The sequence below is a fragment of the Tamandua tetradactyla genome, chromosome 6, assembly GCF_023851605.1.
Source record: "Tamandua tetradactyla isolate mTamTet1 chromosome 6, mTamTet1.pri, whole genome shotgun sequence".
Classification (NCBI taxonomy): domain Eukaryota; kingdom Metazoa; phylum Chordata; class Mammalia; order Pilosa; family Myrmecophagidae; genus Tamandua; species Tamandua tetradactyla.
This window is the reverse complement of record NC_135332.1, coordinates 115,546,639-115,567,138: the sequence shown is the minus strand read 5'-3', so window position 1 is coordinate 115,567,138 and position 20,500 is coordinate 115,546,639. Positions and strand designations below refer to the sequence as shown.

Genomic DNA, 20,500 nt, shown 5'->3' with positions numbered 1-20,500 from the left:
ATCACAACCTATTGAGCACAATGTCTGGGTCACACAGAAAATATTGTGCCCCAGTCTTGGCTTTTGAATACGGCACATAGTCTTTATCTTGGCTTCTCTCTTCTTAATCACGGTTTTGTCCTTGCTGCAAAGGATTTTCTAAATGTCTTTGTTTTCCTTTTAAACCTATCAGGAACAAGATGATAATGTTCTACATGTGAGACGTCTACACCAGACAGGGAGAAAAGGGGCAGGGTGGGCAGACCAAGGCTTCACACCTGAGATACTGTGGGAAGGAGGGAAGAAGAGATAAGTGAGCTAGGAGGAAGCCAGGGCCTCTCTCCCATGTCCATTGTTTTCCTAGGACCAGCCCTTAGGCATAGGTGGGAAGTTGGGCTTTATAAACACCCAGGTGGGAATAGTGGAGTCTGAGAAGACTGAGTGGGGGGCTTGCTTCCCCAAGCATAATAAGGAGGTTGAAAGGCCCTGGAAGAAACACCAGCCTTGGCCACTTCTGACATGGCACAGGAGCCAAGGTGAGAAGATGTCAGAAGGCAGACAGGCAGATGGTGAGGCTGAGGTACTTCTCCAGGTCCCAGACAGGGTCAAAGAGAGGTGCATGATCACAAGAAATAGGATGAAGCGAATGGGGACATTGAGATCAGTGAGAAATGACTGGGACCAGGGGCTCCAGGGAATGAACCACCAGTTGCCCCCAAAATGCCAGACGGGACATGCCCCAAAGTGCCCGATAGCTCTGGTTCAAGGACTGGAACCCATCAGTCAAGGTGCCGGTATCCAGAGACAGAAGGGAATCTGAAGCCCCCCTACTCTGCCAACATGAGGTTATGCAGCAAACACAAACACAAACACACACACACACACGTCCCTCCCCAGTGACCTAGAACTATTTTGGAGAGAACATGTGATGGCTCCTGATCTTAGAAACTGTGCATTTTGGAATGTGCTAGTTTGGGTGGAGGGAGACAGGAGATACGGACTGGGAATATGAGATAGAGACAGAGAGAATCCAAGAGGCTGGGCATTTACATAAAAAGGATGAGGAATTTCTCATTACAGCCAAAATGCAGTAAACCTAGTACAGCATACCTCTAAAGCTGATTTTAACCAACAACTCTGGACAGAATAAAATAGCAATACCTGAACACTCTGAAAAGTAAAACAGCAGGCAGTTTGGGGAGGGAAGTCAAACTTGAAGCATGCCTCACTGCAGCAGTGAATTTATTGTTTTTTTTTTTTAACCTCTCCTGGCTTTAGTCTAAGGGTGACTGGTATCCTGGAAATGAGTATCAGGTATAGACAAAAAAGTTTCAGGGCAGTACTCCTTGTCTGTGGCCAAAGGATAGAGAAATGTGGCCCCTGTACAGCGGAGAGTAGAAGGGCTTATCTGTTTTGTTTTCTGTCTCTCTTTTTTTTTTTTTTTTTGTCTTTATTCTCTCCTGGCCCCTGAGGTCTGAAGAGTGTGGGGGAATCTGTCTTTTTTTTTTTCTCGCCTTTATCTTACTTCACCACGAGGACAGCTCAAGTGTTCGGTTCTAATTCTTAGAGAACGACCCAAGCTCTCTAGCTGGAGAGCTAGGTGAAGGGATTCCTGAGAGCCAGAAAGTTGAGGGGGGTGGGTAGATGGATTCTAGAGAGGAAAAAGTAAAATAGGGATCCCCTAATTCTGGGTATGAACTAACGGAAGTTCTGGGCTCATTCCTGAGCTAATCATGCAAAGCAACAAGGCAAAAGCTTTAAGGTCTGAACTATGATACAAACCTCCACCCAAGCCTCAGACTAACCACTGAGTGACACACGTGCAGAGCCAGTCCAAACAACACAGCAACTGGTTCCAGAAAACTAGAACCACTGCCCAGGAGAGGCAAGACAGAATTTGTGGACTGAGCATAATTAGGTTGGTTGCCTGCTAAAACAAACAAATCAACATTCTCTAGAGGATTTTAACAGGTCCCAGAGTCTCACAATAAAATATCCAAAATGCCCAGGATATGATCCAAAATTGCTCAGCATACAAAATATCTGATAAATTTCCAAGACAAAAAAAAAAAAAAAAATCAGCAGGTGCCAGTGCTGATAAGACCCAGATATTGAAATTATCAGACAAAGTCTTTAAAGTGAGATAAAGGTGAATGCTCTTGAAATAAATGCAAGGCTAGAGAAGCTCTTAGCAAAGAAATATAAACTATAAAATAAAATAGAATTTAAAAACCAAAACATGCAAGAGTTAGAATAAAAAAATAAATCACTGGATGGGCTCAGTAGCAGAATAGAGATACCAGAGGAAAGAGTTGGTCAACTTGACAATAGGTCAGTAGAAATAATCTAATAAGGAAAGCAGATGTGGTGGTTTGGAGCTGTATGTACCCCAGAAAAACATGTTCTTAAACTTAATCAATTCCTGTGGGCAAGAACCCATTGTAAGTAGGACTTTTGAGTGAAGCCACTTCAGTTGAGGTGTGGCCCACCTCAATCAAGATGGACCTTAATCCTATTACTGGAGTACTTTATAAGGAGAATAAAATTGAGAGAGAAAGCCACGGAGGTAGCAACCAGAAGCTGAACATCAATGGAACCCAGAAGAGAAGGGAGAGGCCAGGTGATGCTGCTATGGGCTCTGCCATGTGACAAGCTCAGGACCAAGGATCACTGGCAGCCAGCCCCAGACTGCCGGTCTTCAGGAAGAAAGTGTCACCTTGATGATGCCTTGATTTGGACTTTCTTTTAGCCTTGAAACTGTGACTAATAAATTCCCTTTGTCTAAGCATACCCATTGCATGTATTTGCTTGAACAAATAATAGCTGAAAACTTGCCAGCTTTTGTGAAAGTTATAAATTTACAGATTGAAGGAGCTCAGTAAAGGCCAAATAGGATAGACTCAAAGAAAACCATACCCAGCGCATCGTCATCTAATTGCTGAAAAACAATGATAAAGAAAAATCATGAAATCAACCAGAGAAACTTGACACATTACACATAGGGGAACGGTTACTAAATGAAGTGGATTTCTCATCAAAAACATGGAGGCCAAAAGACAGAGAACAACATATTTAAAGATCTGAAAGAAAAAAAGTGCCAATCAGAATTCTATGTCCAGCAAAAATATCCTTCGGGAACCAAGGTGAAATAAAGACTCCTCAGATGAGGGAAAACGAAGAGAATTTATCACCAGCAGATATGCTCTGAAATATGTGCTAAAAGAAATTCTTCAAGCTAAAGAGGGAAACCTGGAACATTGGGAATGAAGAATGAGTAACAGAAATGGTAAATATTTGGGTAGATAGGATAGACTATTTTTCTCCTCATAAATTCTTTAAAATATGTTTGCTGAAAGCAAAAATTGTAGCGTTGTCTGGTGGGATTCTCAGTGCATATAGAGGTGATACGTGTGACAACTGAAACATAAAGAGGCTCAGCATTTACCTACAAGTCTTTTTTTGGGGGGGTGCGTGGCCTGGGAATCGAACCCAGGTTCGGTTGCCTCCTACAAGGAAGGCAAGTATTCTACCACTGAACCACCCATGCACCCCAGATCTATTTTAATCACAGAATAAGGACAACTTTACTGGAATTTCCCCTGGCATCTCTTTGGGTGGGGTGCTTGTGAAGAAGACCAGAGCACTTACAGAGAAAATAAATCTTTGCACAACTCAATTGTAACATATGTAAATTGGAGGCCTTATTACACAGATTTCTCTTTTTTAGTTTCTCTTGCTCTCTTTCTTTCCTCTTTCTTTTGAGGGAGGAAGTAAGATATTTTCATGATTACCAAATTATTTCTGATTATATTTCTATGGGCAGCTCTCCTCAAGACATCCAAAAACTTTGATACGGGTGTAGATTTTTCTTGACCCTTACTTCCTTTCCCTCCAAGCAACCATTTGCAGGTTGGGGAGTTGTAGTATTACCTCATTTCTGTAGCCTGAACAGCCTTGTTGGACAATCTAAACTCTGCTCTCTCCCCTGATTTTGTTAAATGCCCTGCACCAGACTCACCACCATCCCAACCCTTGTTCTACCTGAGCATGCTTTTCATTCCCAGGGCAGGTTACTTCTGCTTTGGATTCTTGAGTATAGACCATGGGCTCTTGACTTTTTTTTTTGAACTTTTTTATTGTATGACATAACATTTAGACAAAGCAAAGAGAAAAAAGTAGCAGTTTTCAAAGCACTCTTCGACAAATAGTTACAGGACAGATCCCAGAGTTTGTCGTGGGCTACCATACCATCCTCTCAGATCTTTCCTTCTAACTGCTCCTTTTAGCCGGAGGCTAGAAGGAATAAATATCTTTTTATCATCACAACTGACTTTTTTTTCCTTTTTTGTGAAAAATAACACACAAAAAAGCAATAAATTTCAAAGCACCTTGCAGCAATTAGTTGCAGAGCAGATTTAGAGCATGGACTCTTAATTTTAAACTACTTAATCTGGAGTTTTTCATGCCTCTAGTGAACTACTGATGATAGTAAGTAGGGGCTTCTACCCTTGAGAATTTTCCCTCTAATTTCGAGAAAACTGGTTACTCATTCTTTTAGTATACACTGCTTTACAATGGGGGTGTGTAAAGGAGAAGTCTCTGGGTTTTCTTGACTCACTCTCTTCCCCTGATACAGTTTTTTTGGAGGGGCAGCACTAAGATTGGAAACTATACCAAAATGTTCTGTTTTTTTCCAAAGTTTATATCATGGAAGTTTATCAGCTTCCTTGTTGGTTTGGTATTGATCTTTTTTTTGCTAGATTCTTCTCCTTTTGTTTGTGGGTTGGGGGTCATTTGTAAAATATGGGGAGAGGAATTATTGGTGATCTGGTTTTATTCATCTATCTTTACTTAGGGGGCTGGGCACAAGATAAAGGTTTTGGCTACAACATGATCTATGCATTTCTAGGTAAGTTCACATTCTGCAAAATCATACTAAAAATACCAGGGCTAGTGAAAAAATGATCCTGTACAGAAAACCTATGCAACTTTGTAATCAGACTAACAAAAAAATAACAAACAAATAAAAAAAATAGCAGCACAGTTAAAAGACATGTTGAGTTCTAAAAAAATATTAAGGTGACAGTGGTGTGATGGGAGGAAGGAAAGACGCAGCTTGCTGAGGGAGGGAGACCAGGAGAAGATGCACACATGTGGGGAGAACTGTGCTAAGATAGAGTGTGTGAACAAACTCAGCTATGAGGGGGGCTGCGGGGTGCAAGAAATTCCAGTAGGCCATGGAATTCTTCTATAGCTTGCATTCAGCAGTGTTCATGCACTTTATGTTCAAGTGCTGTTACTTAATGGTGTAAAACATTGTCACGCTAGGAATGATTCCATATGAAGTAATACACCCTTCTCCATACACAGTCATCATTTCCCTATTCACCGGTCAGTGTGAGCTAGCTTGGATACTGGAAGACACGTTATAACAAAACAGATTCCTCTATTCAAATGTGATGTTTCCTGAGAAGATAATTTCAGCAGAATCTCTGTAAACTAACTCATAAAAATGGTGCCATGCCACATGTTAGAAATGACCTTTGTCAGTATTTTAAAACACCCAAAGAGTGAAGACGAGGAAAATAATGAACATAACACTTACTGAGCATACTTAAATTATCACTGAATATTTAAAGATTGCAAATAATCTAGATATCTAATGGGGAAGAATTTGATAAATTATTGTGCATCAAATGATCATGATGTTGAATATGCAACTATGTGATGATATTGTGAATTACTGATTATATATGTAGAACGTAATCAGCATGTATTAGGAATGCTTGTGTTTTTTTCTTGTAATTTTTTTTAATCAACAAAAAATTTAAAAAAATATATTGTGCATCAATTTGCCGGAATATAATATGGACATTAACAAAGATTTAAAAGTACATGCATTGCCACAGAAATACATGTAATTAATATTATGTAAAATTATACCTAATCTGCAGAATCCTTTTGTGCAGATGTACACCAAATGTTAACCATGGTTATCTCAATGTGGTAGGATTACAGATGAATTTTATTTTGTTTTTTCCCCCTTATCTGTATTTTTTTCTATAATAAACTTATGTTATTCTTGAAATAAGATAAGGGGATGTTAGTATTAAAACTCACACACGCCTGAAAATATTTTAGCTCTCACAGTATTTTATTTCAGGGAGCAGCAAGCAGTATAATTGGAAAAACATAGGGAGCTAGTTTTCTTCTGTTTCAACCTTTGAGGCTGGAGGAGCTTGGGATGTGTGAGCTTGGCATGAAATGCAGTGCTAAGGTCTAGAGAGGTTAAACCAACACTCACTTAAAGGTCTATTGGGTTTAGTCTATTCCAACATCCTATGTTATCAACAAAATTCATTTTCAGGCCCCATCCATCTCTTTCCTTGGAGGTACATGGAGATGCAACACAACCCAGAAATCTTTTCTGGGAGAAGGAAAGAGTGACTACAATAACAGGAATGCAAGTTACTGCTACACCGTGAGCCAAGCCACCAAAAAAGTGTTTTCTCCCACATCATGGTTTGGGTCATCACAGAAGAGGGAAGATTCTGTTGGCTCTGCCTCATTTACAGAAAAACAAGCTGAACCCCAGTGGCTGGGTCACAGTTATGGCTGGTCATGACAATAGCATCAACCTAACCCTGAGCTGATGATGTCTTAACTCCTGGGGCTCTCGGCTTTCCTAGTTACAAAATGTTTTCAGTGATCTTGGAGGCTCTCCACTGGCTGTGAAATTGTGTGACATTGTAATTTAAGGGAAATCTTTGAATATTAACTGAACACCTACTATGTGTTAGAGGCTGCAGAGTAATCTATGGTCCCTGCTTCAGGAAGCTTACAGTCTGATAGGATATGCAGGCATAAAAATAATGAAGGCAAAACGAAAATACCTCTGGAGCAGAGTGTAATGTCCTGGAAGTTAAAACATGGAGTACAGCCTCCTCAAAATGTCAAAAACTACTCTCCTAAACGCTCTTCTTTAACCATGTTCAATTTCTCCTAGACTCTCTTCTTTAGCCATGTTCAGTTATTTGCCATCTATTTCTCTACAATATGAATAGATTCCTTTCAAAAACCTGAGTAAAACTGTAACAAGCCAATACAAATAGGAATCTGTTCGGATGGAAACACTAATGAAATTTACTCCAGTGAAAAAGAGCAAAACGTCAATAATTCAGACCAAGGAAGGTAGGAATTGAAAATTAATGCAAAGTCAATTATAGGTTATGGGCAAAATGTGATTTTAATGAACTGTAATACTCTTACAGGTATATTCAGGAATATTGCCTGGAAGCTTTTACAAGAGGTACTTTTATAGAATATAAAATTTGAAAGGCCTGTATGTATCTATTCCAATTTTCTCAGTGTACAGATGGGAAAGCTCATATAAATTTGAGGGCTAAAGAGAGGAATAATATTAAAATAACACAGCAGATGTTTGTAAATGTTTTTAATATAAATAACATCACATTTAATGTCATCGCTGCTTCTACCATCCAGTCTATGTTTATAGTCAAAACGATGGCATTATTTTGCCTGAATGGGCTTGTTGACAAATAAATCTTGATTTATAAAATTATAATAATTTCCAAATAATAACTCAGATTTTTTTTGATAATTTTTTTTGATGAATGTGAAATTTTGAAAGACAGCTTGTTCTCCAATGTGCCCCCTGTTCCCTACAATCTTGTTCAGTCTATTAATTTGGATTTCATGTAGGCTAAAGAGGTTTGGTAGGAAAAGTAAGCTTCCATCCATTCATGGCCCTTGCCATCCATCCTGGCTTCAGCTGGACAATTTCCTGCCTTTCTTGTTCATATGGGGTGTATTTAGGGAGGAAGGAAAGTTAACACATGTTGATCATTCATTTAGCGTGTTTCCAGGATGGGGGCTGACCTTCTTGCATTAGCAAATTAGAAAACTGCCCATAGGACATTATTTGAAAATTGCCAACAAGGCATTTCAGTCCCTTAAATATCGCCCCTGCTGGACTGATAAGGATAAATTATGTCATTATGAGTTCATTCCTTAGGCATAAAATTTTTTGCCATCAGATGTCATGTGTGAACAGTACTTTTTCACTGAGACTTTATTAGGTCAAACCATGTGAAATTGCTACTTTTGTAGATCATCAGTGAAATATTGATAATTTAATATGACTGAAACTGTGCTTGACAGGATTAATTTATTAGATATTAATGATCAACTTAGGGGGAAATAACAGGATTCTAAAGGAAAGAGACACCAAAAAGTTATATTTTGACAGAAAAAGAAGTTAGGAGTCAATGGCATAGGGCAGGGGATGTTGTTAAGAGAGCAGACGTGGGGTGGAGCATCAACAAGGGATGAGAAGCAGAAAAACTGGGTCTACCTGACAGTTTCTGTAAATGCCAGCTGTGTTCAAAGATATAAACAAAGGAAGAGATGCAATCCTCACTTTAGTTAGGAAGTAAAGTACCTACAAAGTTGCTGGTAAGCCATACAAACCTATATAAAATCAAGAGCTAGGTTGTTTTGGACAAAACAAGAAAGATCAAGCCAAGTGTCCAGAGTGTCCTCAAGTGAACTGAAGGATCTGGATAAGTAGGAAGGAGTGTTGTATACTTAGGGTGGAGTTTAACCAAAAAATATGTTGGCAGCTTCAAAACAAATACAAAAAGGAGCCCTGTCCTCAAAGCTCCTCTACTCTTCCCTTCCCTCTCACCTTGCTTGGTGGAGCCTAAGATTCCGTCATTTGTGATTGAATTCCATGTGAGCTAATTTACTAGATGTTCACCTTTGGAACAAGAATGCAGACGAACAAGGGGATGGCAAGATAGAGAAAACTCTCCATGAAACAATGCTTATCTAGTCACTGCCTCAAGGTCTGCTTTATGGAGCAAGAAAACTCACGGGAACAAGAAGGTGGCAGAAAGTCCTATCTCTTAGCTTGTAAATTCAATGTCAGTTTGGATTGATTGCTAGAAAATAAATACAGAGAACTGAGGAAGAATCAAGTCCTCAGCACCAGCATGTTGACGTCAAGATGTGCAAACATTTTTAAGCATAAATGTAATACCCAAATAGCCCACTGAGAAAAGAAAAATTAAGGCTATAATTCACAGTGCATTTGACTTTAATACAAGCATATGACTGGGTACCCTGAAGATGACAGGGAAATTTTGAGCAGAGCTCACAGATGCTTCTGCTAAATAATAACCCCATGCATATTTCTGAGAAGTTATCAGATAACTTATTTAAAGGAAGTATTTTTAAAGCTAATTGCCCCCATTTTGAGCATTTATGATCTTTAGATTTGCTTTTGTGTTATTATTTTAAAATTACATAAATGGAACTATCCTGGGGATGTATTTTTACTGACAAGTGGGTGTGAAAGCCCTAAGATTGCATTTTGGCAGTAAGAAATTACTTAAAAATGACATTCCAAAAGAAGCCCCAAAGCCTGCAAAAATATTATCTATTACAGTGGTTCCTAAACTTTTCACCACCAGGCCCAACTTTTATTAATCTTTCTCCCCAGTCAAGGATCCCATGCTTTACAATTATTGTTGTCAGATTAAAATATCATTCTCTCTGTTCTCATAATTTGTTGTATTTCAGATTTAGCAATCTATATTTATGTCTCAATATTTTGAAATCATATATATGACGATGAAATTTGGAAAGCTAAAACAATAACATTTGCAAATCATAGTGGGGAACTGACTTCCCTTTGGGTTCACATTCAAGATCCATCGCCTCCTGGAATTCATGTCACATTCCCCAAGAACTAACCAGAGCTCTTGACAGGGAAAAGTAGCCTGTTTTTTCTTTTCTTTTTTCCCTTTTATCTCCAGCCCTATTTTTAATATTTTCTGTTTTAAGTTCTTCTGGTCACTGTGTTCCCTAACTCTAAATTAATCCTGTATATGTCTATGCTTTATCCACTTTTAATCAAATTTGTTAAATCTTGCCTCTGCAAGATGAGAAATCAGCTTAGGGTAATCTCTCTACTGTCCCCATCTTTCCACAAATTTGTATTATTCATATTTTAATTTAGTTCTGTACCTGATTATCAATGTAATCTTTTTTTGTATGCTGTGTGGTGGGGTCACATTGCATTATTTTTCCGTGTGAGTATTCTGTTACTGCAGCCCCTTTTGTTGACTTTTTGTTTGTTTGTTTGTTTGTTTGTTTAGGGGTTTTTTGCTTGTTCGTTTGTTTTTTGGGAAGTGCATGGAGCAAGAACTAAACCCGGTCTCCTGCATGGCAGGCGAGAATTCTACCACTGAACTACCCTGGCACCCCCTGTGATTAGCAATGCGATTTTAACTAGTAGATTAAACCTATCATTCTTGACTTGTCATTTTTCAACAGAATATCTTGGCTCCCCGTTATAGAAGCTGAGGAAGTTACTGGCCACAGATATCCCTGGACCATCTGTTCTCATTTACTCTACTTTCTGTCTTCTGTCAGCCCTGGTTACTTTAAAAAAAAAAAAATCTCTAACTTTTTACTATGAAAAAATTCAAACATGTATAAAGTAAAAACAATGGTACAGTGAACTTTTATGTACTCGTCACTGAGCTTCAACAGTTATCCATATCTGCCATCCTTTTATCGACTATTCCTTCACCCGTGCTCCACTCCCCTTCATTTCATCACTATTATTTTCTACCACTTTGAAGTGTCAAAATTTAAACATTCGTCTTCTCCATCCAGTTTTTTTCCCTGAGAAGTAATATAACTCTAGCAAAAGACAAAGAAGTTTAATATTTATTGGATAGAGTCATCAGTGCACATGAATGTACAATTTCTGTCAGATTTTTAAAATTCAGCTCAACTCTGAGGTTGTAGTGCAAAACAGCCATAGACAATACATAATGAATAGGCATTGCTGTGTCCAACAAAACTATATTTGCAAAAACAAGTGGAAAGCCAGCAGCTAGAGTTTGCTGATAGCAGCTCCTAGCTTCTAGTGTCCTGTGCTGAATGGTGGCAGCTTCTAGAATACCGGGTGGATATTCCAGGAGTAATATCTGCAACTACTATTTTTGGACTACATTTGATGAGCAGGCACTATATAGATGCATTAATTTTTGTCTCCTTTAATCCTCCAAAAAATACTGTAAGATAGGTATTATTTCCCATTTTATAGATCATATGAGTGAAGTTCACATATAGATCATAGAAATGAAGAGGCTAAATAATAGATCCAAACATCATACAGAAAATGAGTGGAACAAGGATTTGTATGCAGATCTGACCCTAAAGTTTACATATTTTCTTCCATATTCCTCTGTCTCCCTTGATGAATTAGAAAGTCCAAGCTTCTGGGTTCCACTCAGTTATGACCTTCAGAGTCTTGAGAAAGGCCTGAGAGCAGCTTCCTTTTCCAACCAAGATCCTTCTCTCCAGCTGCAGAAATCCTCTCCTCATTCTAGTTCCTTTAGCTTCTCCAAACCCTCTTGAGGCCCAATTCAACCTCTTCCTTTACTCTCTCAGACACAGATCTGTGACTTACTGGCCCAAGGTCTCTGCTTCTTCAGGGAAAAGTCCAAAAAAGTTGAAAAAACATTTCTCATCCTGGAATTGGGAATGGAGGTGCTGTGTTTCCTCTATTCTGGGTAGTTTACCTTTGGGAAGCTTGAGGGGAGTTGGAGAAGTTGCGCTGTCATAGGGTTGACCCGAAGCAAAACTATGAAGTGCCTCTTAGCACTGAAGATGTCAGTGTCTGTGCATATAACTAAATATGTGCCAGAGCAATTGTGTTTCCCAATTACAATTTTAAATATTGCTCAGGTATAACTCAGTCTGTAAATATAATAGTTTCACATAGCGATTTGTTGATAACCTTAAAAAATTGGAGGGCAACCATATCTATTATCTTGGAAAGCTCTCTTTTTACTTCTTCTCTGAGCTCTGACGTGTGGTTCAGTGGACAATTCTGAAGTACAAGTCAGGCAGTAGCAAAGCATCCCCTGTTCCAGCCCAGCCCAACTCCCTCCTTACCACCTTCCAATAAAATGCCTCTTTCTTATATCTTGTTGTGATGTAAGGGAACAAATCTACATACTGGACCTGCTTTCTTTATTCCATTTCATTCTTTCCAGTCTTATCTTCCCTTAATCCTAAGAAGGAGTAGATACTTTCTTGTCCTGACCTTGTTGTTTATTTCTGGACTTGTGAGTGGAAGTTATATGGCAGTATGATATTCAGGAGCAGGTTGGCAATCTGTCAGAGAAATTGCAGAAGGAAGTTCCGCTCTGGGAAAGTGGTTTTTTAATGCTTTGATAGAGTTGTGCTGGTCCTGGGTGGTATTTTAGTATAGATGATAGTAAATTACCAACTACATGAGGAAAACGAACAGAGTTAAAAGAGAAAATACCTCCCATTTGCAGACCATGTGCTTGGAGGGAGCATTCTTCTTGTAGAAACAGCTGAAAGGATGAGAAAACATAGGTCCCTTGAGCTGTATCCTTCCTGAAATTGCCTCTGCTAACGCAAACCAAACCAGAGGACCTTTCTTTCTTTTGAAGGCTATTCAGGTCAATTGGAATGTCTGTGTATGTAAGTCATGTACTTGACTCTCAAGTAACTCTGACAATCCCCACATTTCCAGTTCTAAACTTGGAATATAAGAAGAGATCAGATAGAATTAGGGAAGAGAGAGCAGGAAAACAATGTTAGCTGTTGACAGTAGCACCTGTCCATGGGGGGGAAAAAAAATTAAGGTCTAAGAAGTTAGTACATGCTCTAGAGCCACCAAGTTCAGAAGATTTAGTGAGCTTTCTTAACCCTTTCGTACTGAGCTTTCCCATTTGTAAAATGTGGACACAACCTGTCTTAGACTTTAAAATAAACCAAGTGTATTAAGTTCCAGGCATGTAAAAGGGTGTTCTTCAAGCTGTAGCGCCCTGCTATATGTGTAGAAACTCACTGGAAAAATAAAATCCTTTCAGGGCCCCTAACATGGATAGTTCCAATATCATACCCTACTTCTTCATTCCTGGTAATATTTTTGATGACCTCCTGACTTCATTTGATATTCTTGCCCTTCACTTACAGATGAAAATAATTTTTCTCTCTGCCTTGGTGAAGAGTACCTAGATTCTGGTTGCTCAGTAAGCATCATTTATTCCAAAGAAATGATGAGTATCATGATGATGCAATATATTTTTGAAAAAACAGAAACGTAGAACTATTCCAGGACCCCAAGTCAATGAGAGGCAGAAATAGATTCTAAAATCGTTGACATGTTGTTCTATGGTCTGCTAACTCAAGGGATCTTTCTTTTAATATCTCTATTTGTAATTAAGTGCTCAGTTCTTCAATCATGTATTTTCCCTCTGCTTGTAACTTTTTTTTTTGCTGATGGTCAAGGGCATTAACTCCTTTCATTAGGCAGCAAAGCCTTGGGAAAAATCCTCAAAGAAGAGAAACCCTATAACCCTGAGAATAAACCACAAAAATGTAGCAGAGGCATCTTTTATTGGCTAATGATAGAAAGAGTTACCCAGCAGGTTTGAAACTGAAGCTGGACTTCCAATCTCAGCAATACATCAAATGCAAAAGTTACATTTCCAAATCCTGGAAATATCACCTTTCCTCATGATCTTTCTCTGCTTTCTTGTCCCTAGAGATTGCTTTTATGTTTTATTTGTGAAAAGGAGTTTGTTTTCCCCTGAAGACCCTCATGAAATGATGGTGTTCTTCATAATAGGAAAGTTCTCAGGACAGAATGGTGACAAAAGTAGAAATGCCTCACATCTCTATTCAAGTCACTTAGAATTCCTCAATAGTGAAATGAACTTCAAGAGATAAATATGCAATCGATCTTACTTTCTATGCTCTCCTCCAGTGGGAAGGGGTTAAATCTCCAGCTGAAAAGTGTGTTGTGATCCGGCAGAGAGGAGCACAGAAATTCAGCCAAAGTGAATGAATCCTGTGGTTGAGAGGTAGCAGAACTAGAGTGATCAAGAAATGATCAATTTTGAGAAATTATGTTCATTCTAATGGTCTCAGTGCTGGCTATTTTGTCCAAATAAAGAGGAAAAACAGAAATTTTTTTCAAAGTGGATTGCTATAGGAAACTTTTCCTCTTTTTTGTTGATGTTTCTGGCATTAAAAAATCTTACCCTTTCTGTTGAGCAGGGTGGCCTTGTTGGACTTGGAAGCCATGCAAACCCCACTTTCCCTAGTGAAACCAAAATATCAGCCTTAGAAGTGATTGTGGTATCATTTGCTAAGATTCCCTCTGGCTTCAGAGATCCCTCGGACAAGCCGGAAGAGACCTATTCCCTGCTGGGTCCTGGTGACTTTCCTCATCGTCCTTCTGCTTCCCTACCTAATCCACCTCCCTTGAAAAGAGGGCCAGTGATCAAAACTTTTAAATGATACACTGCCATCCTGGTGTAGCCTGAGCACACGAGTAGAGCAGATTGGACCAAACTACTAAAATCAAGTGGAAATTCACTCTTCTTTTCTCTCGCTTATGTGTCTTTCAAAGGGACTGTCGTTAGGAAATGCCAGCTTTTAAGAACACATCTGAAAATGCGTGGCTAACTTAAAGTAGCCACAAGTAGCAAAACATAAGCCCTCAGCAGGAAGAGTGGCGAGCATGCACAGCATTAAATGCAACCCTGAAGACACTCCAGAATCAGGCCGAGTGTAAATATCCCTCCCAAATTCCATGGCCTTGAACTTTCTACCGGGGGCATCACGTTAGGCCTTAAGATGTATTTACGTGTTATGAGTAATTTGGGTTTTCTTCATTGTGCCTCTCAGTATTTACCAAATTTTCTATGACACATATTCTCCTATAATCTGAAGAAAAGTCCACAATACATGTTGCTATATTGACTATTACAAACTATATTCAACACCTTGATTTTAGCACTCAGGAACACACTCATGTGCTTGTTGACCATCTGCTGAGTGCTAGATACTGAGTACCATCCTGCAGGAATTATTTTTCATTATTTTCTTTTGTTTTAAGAGATCAAGGCCATAAATAAAAGAAACCATGGTTTTATATATGTCAATGGTGAGAACATGGGCAAAAATAAATACAGAAATAACTCAAATGGCCTAGGAAATTGTTTATGTCACCAAAGGTAAATGGAATATTATGGGATTAAGCCACTAAAGATAACAACTCAATAGAGAATTATAATTATATTTAATGAAAAAACAGAATAAGCACAAACTTAAATTATAAAATGTACTTCTACGCATTAGGCAAGGGGTATATGTTTGAAAGGAAGGAAGCACTGTTTCTTGCTCAGTGAATGTTTATATCTGTAAATTAGACTACAATCACCACTATCTAAAAAGAAATAATTGGAAAAATCCAGGCTATGGGGCTCTGATTTAGAATGGTTCTTTGAGGTGGGGCCCTGAAAATATGGTGGCATATTCTCACCAAGAAGAACCAGGAGAAAAGGAGAGAGCCACAGACCATATAATGTGAAGTTCTGCCTGGGTCCTGGCCTAAAACAGTAAGCAAATGGCAAGATTTAGTCCTATCCCCACAAAGTGTTTCTATTTCTACTCACAGTACAAAATGCTTTTCTCAGTAGGATACAAATGATATTTTAGACCCAACATATCTGCTGTATAGAAAAACAGATGATGAAAATTAGAACTAAAAATGTGTTAAGAAATTAAAACTTAAACTTATTAGAAATGCTTTCAAGAAAAGTAGCATAAAACCACAGACCATCTAAGGGTGACTTAGGCAATAAAGATATTGAATTAGCTTACATAAAATGTCTGGAGGTGGGTAGGCTGTTCCGAGTTTGGTGAAGATGCTCTGTAATATCATTAAACTACCAGTCTCTTTTTGTCCTTTCTATCCTACTATATTCAATATGTCTTTTTTTGCTTCATGATCATAAGACAGCTGCTGATGCTCCAGTCATTGTGACCTTGTGACCTTGCTCCAGCACCCCAAGCAGAAGAAAGAGGCAAGGACAAAAAAACTATTCTCATTAGACTATTTGCTTTTTAGCCCCAGCAGAATCTCTATTACATCTAATTGCTGAAACTGAGTGTTTTCTCCTCACCTAGACTGACAAAGGGAAATAGAGGAGCACGATTTGTTTATGCCAATCTTGATTAACCACTGATGAATTTTATTCCTTGGAACTGAAATTGTCTTAAGATCAAGGGACTCTGCTGGTGGCCTGATTAACAGCTAGGGTTGTTTTAGCTGGGAGAATGACAGTGAGGTGCACAAAAACCAGTGCTTGTCTTAACAGTCTCTTCCCTGCCAGACTGAAAGAAAGTGGGATAGTATAAAGTTGATGTTTCTAATGTTACTCAATCTGTATATGTAAAATAAAAAGCATACTGACACACTTTTTCTTCAAAGAATTCCTAAAACAGGGATTTTGCAATTTCTTTCAAGAGCACCTTACTGGGATTTACTAATCTTACTCTTTGGGATATTGGTGTAATACATGAGATACCCATTCATGTATCCCAATATCAAAAGAATAAATTCAAATCCTTTTGAACTGTACCTTTGAATTTCTTAAAATGCATCTAAAAATATGAATTGGCATGTATGGTTGGTTGGGCTTGTTTAACAAAGTGCAAGATTTTTTGAAGTATATAATTTTGAAGGTTTTTTTGAGAAAAAGGATCTATTTGAAATATGGACAAGTAAATGTGACATGTGTTACACAAAAAATGCCTACAAACATAGCTGAAATGTTCTGTTTTTCTCAAGGGATTTTTTGTTCTATTTGAATATAGGTGATGTTTTTATTTTTTAGGAATTTTCACTCAAAGACATATTTGAGATGATACATATAACCAAACTCTCTTCAGGTGCCAATTTTAAGCAATACCAGTAGGCATCTTTTTTCTTGCTCTCATTTCCATATAAAGTATTTAATTACATGGCATAGAAAATAAAGGTATTTCCTCCTAGCTATGACTAATAGGTTTTTTTCCTAAAGCACAGTGTAAAAATGTACTTTGAAAAATTTCCCTGGTATATGTCCATAAATAGCATCATTTTTTCTTAGACAACAATTTAACTTCGGGAAGGGAGCTAGCTATAAAATTACATGTATGACAATGAATTCCATCACATTTTTTGCTTTAAAATTGCAGCCCAAAGAACATAAATGATCTCTTAACGAGGGTGCAAAACTGGAGTTGGCATACACAATAAAGAAAAAAAGTATATGACATCTCTTAAATTTTTATTTTTAGAATAATTTTCTGTGGACCTTTCAGATTTTTTTATGCTTTAATCATGAAATAGTACAGAATTTAAGTGTTTGGATTTGGCATGAAATATATAGGTTCAAATTTTGCTTCCATCACCTATTACTTGTATAGTTTTGGGTAATTTGATGGATTTCTTTGAACCATAATCCCCTCATCAATTAAATGGGGATGAAAAATTGTTAAAGAATAATCTTTTAAAAGGTAAAATCATGATTCTCATACAAATATAAAATGAACACATGTCCAAGACTTTACTCAGTCCATTAGTAAAGAGGAAATCAATGATTCACAAAGGAGAATTCAAAAACATACACTTACATGTCATTAGAAATGCTGAAATGAATTTATTAATAAATGCAAAACTGGTCAATAGGCAATAATCAATTACATCTCCACCAGACATTTACTTGCATTTCTATTTATATGAATCATTTGCATTGCAACCGTTTCCTACAACTTAGAGTTGTACAATATTTCAGATGGTGAAAGACACAAATAAGCCAGAGGGATGTGATAGGCAATAGTTACTTTTGCTCATTTCAAAAGCCTTTCACATTTTTTTCCTGTAAAACACTATTTATGGTTATTATAAGTATTTGAGGACATATTTGAAGCTTTCAAACCCAGATTGTACTTTTCTTGTAATTTTTCTTACTGCTCTGCAGTTCTCTACTACTGCATACATTACTTCAAAGGAGGATGAATACAATCTAAAACAATGAAGGCAATTTTAAACAATAGTAAGTTCAAGAGTCTGAAATCAAATATCTTTTGATTTTTAAAAGCAGGGTTCTAGAGAGAAAAAGGTTTGTCTGAATTGCAAATACTTCCTTTAAATATCAAGAAAGAGTCTTTATTCTATTCCTGGTCCATGCACTGCCCCCAAAACAAACAAACAAACGAAACAAACAAACAAAAATTCAACAAATGGTGCTGTAATAACGGGATATTCACATGGAAAAACAATGAAATGTGACCCTGCCATACAGCATACAAAAAAAAAAAAAAAAGAGTCTTTACCCTAAATCAGAAAAGAGAGCATACAGGATGTGATGCAATTTTCTCACCATACAGAGAGTGGGCACACTTCTAGATCTAGAAAGGGGAGGCTGAAGGTGAAGGGAGAGGAGACCTGGAAAGTCAAGAGCTTCTCACCCCAGAGTTGTTACCTTTGGAAGGATGACAGGTGTTCCCAGATGGAGTTCCAGGTCAGGATTCTGAGAGCAGGAGACTGGGACCCTGCTTCCATCTGCAATTCTGGAAGGAGGCAGCCTCCTATTTTAGTTCCTATATGAGATTGTAACAGAGAAAACATGGAATATTTAGGATGCAAGAAAGGCCAATATAACAGCTTTCAACCCTGTGCTCCAGATGTGGTGGTGGGTGGTGTTGTGGGGTCGGGGAGTATGCAGCTGTGGACAGAAGGCATGGCAGGGTGCAGAGGGCTCCATTCACACCCACCCCCCATCCCACCCAAGCCCGTGGCTGAGATGGACATCAGCAACAGGAGATGCTGGTACAGGACACATGGGTGAGATCAGTGACAGCAGCTTCTGTCAGGGCAGGAGAGAGACCAGCACCACAGACCAAGCAGGACAACAGAAACCCAGAGAGGAAAGGAGGGGACACACAGATTCCGTACACCTCCTCTACACATTGACACCCACCCGAGGAGGACATCCTTGAGATGAGAAAGCTCAATGGAAAGTTTGTCCTTTCCAAAGACTGAGCCTGTAGCCTGTATTGATTATTTATGCTAGAATCTATACCCCAAGCCATGATGACTGAGTCACCCTGGATGGGACAGCTTTAGCTATTTTTACTACCAAGAACAAATGAGTCTTTAATAATAACTGGAAGGTCACCAGGCAGACTTGGAAGAGGGTGTGAGGAGCATTTCACGTAGAAAAGATAACATAAAAGATGTATAGATGCATGAACAATGTGAATGAATTCGTAGTGAATGGAGGACGTGATGAATGAGTGAATGAACTGTTGAGGACCTAAATCCAAAGCACTGAGGGGTCTACTTTGGTGTGTCCCAATGATGTCAGGTCCATTCCATGTACACTATTACATGGATGACCCCTTCAAACATCTCTGCCCATTCTCAGCCTATGCCTTTCTCAATGACAGGACATGATGCAAATGCTAACCTGAAAATACATACTGGGACTCTCCCGTATTTGTCTATACCACCCGTTTACACCTTCCAACTTCCATTGCAAATGGGAATGAGCCCTAAATTCATTGCCTAGTATTTAATTCAGAACCCAAAATATCTATGGGATATCATCGTTTGCCCAAGACCAGGGAAAATCCATTGGCTGGATACTTTTACTTGCCCTTCTAAATCCACATTGTTCCCTTCTCTGTCCTACTTTCTGTTAGGGGAGTTTGAACTGAATGGACTGAATTGAGGGGTTGCCTTGCACTCTGGCTTCCAGCTGATTTCAAGCAATAGGAGACAGAACCTAATAGTCAGTTACAGAAGATCAATGGGCAGGAAGAAAGTGCTGGTTTGAAGTTGTATGTACCCCAGAAAAGCATGTTCTTCTTCTTTTTTAATACTGAAATAAAAGAATGGTAAGATTTCAGATATTCTGTAAGATCATTTACCAGGATAGTAAAAATCTTTCCACCTGGGTCTTTTTAAATGTGAAAGTGATCACGTCTAAAATGATGAACTTAATCCATTCCTGTGGTGTGAACCCATTGTAAATAGGACCTTTTGATGAGGTTACTTCAGTTAAGATATGGCTCACCTCAATCAGGATGGGTCTTAATCCTGCTACCAGAGTCCTTCATAAACAGGATTAAATTCAGAGAGAAAGTCACAGAGGGAGCAGCCAGAAGCTGAACATCAATGGAACCTGGAAGAGAAGGGAGAGGCCAGAAGATGCCACCATGTTCCCCGCCATGTGACAAGTTAAGAATTGCCAGCAGCCAGTCTTTAGGAAGAAAACCTCAGCATCGCCTTCATTAAACCTTGGACTTTCTTTTAGCCTCAAAAACTGTATGTTAATGCATTCCCCTTGTTCAAGCCAACCCATTGTATAGTATTTGCTTGAGCAGCCTGGGAAACTAAAACAGAAAGTAAGGTGGAAATTTTATTCACCTAGCTCTCCCAGCGTCCCCACTCAGCAGGGGTTGGATGCTTGTAGCCCTCTCCATCCAGTCACTCCCTCTGACTTCCAGGAAGTTCTCTTTCTCTGGCTCCTCCAGGTCCAACAGTGCCCCCTTGGTGATGGTACCAGGGTACTCACCATCCCTCTTTGGTTTCCCCAAACCTGGC

The 20,500-nt window shown here is 38.7% G+C and overlaps 1 long non-coding RNA gene across 2 annotated transcripts in view; it reads right to left on the bottom strand.

Annotated features, from left to right (window-relative positions):
* Positions 1-20,500, bottom strand: part of LOC143686302 (uncharacterized) — an 83,626-nt gene that overhangs the window by 41,788 nt on the left and 21,338 nt on the right. For both annotated transcript variants that reach the window (XR_013177015.1, XR_013177014.1), the window contains exons 2-3: positions 19,971-20,078; positions 18,375-18,492 (exon numbers count right to left, since the gene is read on the bottom strand). This is a non-coding gene — a long non-coding RNA (uncharacterized LOC143686302). The remainder of the gene's footprint in view (positions 1-18,374; positions 18,493-19,970; positions 20,079-20,500) is intronic.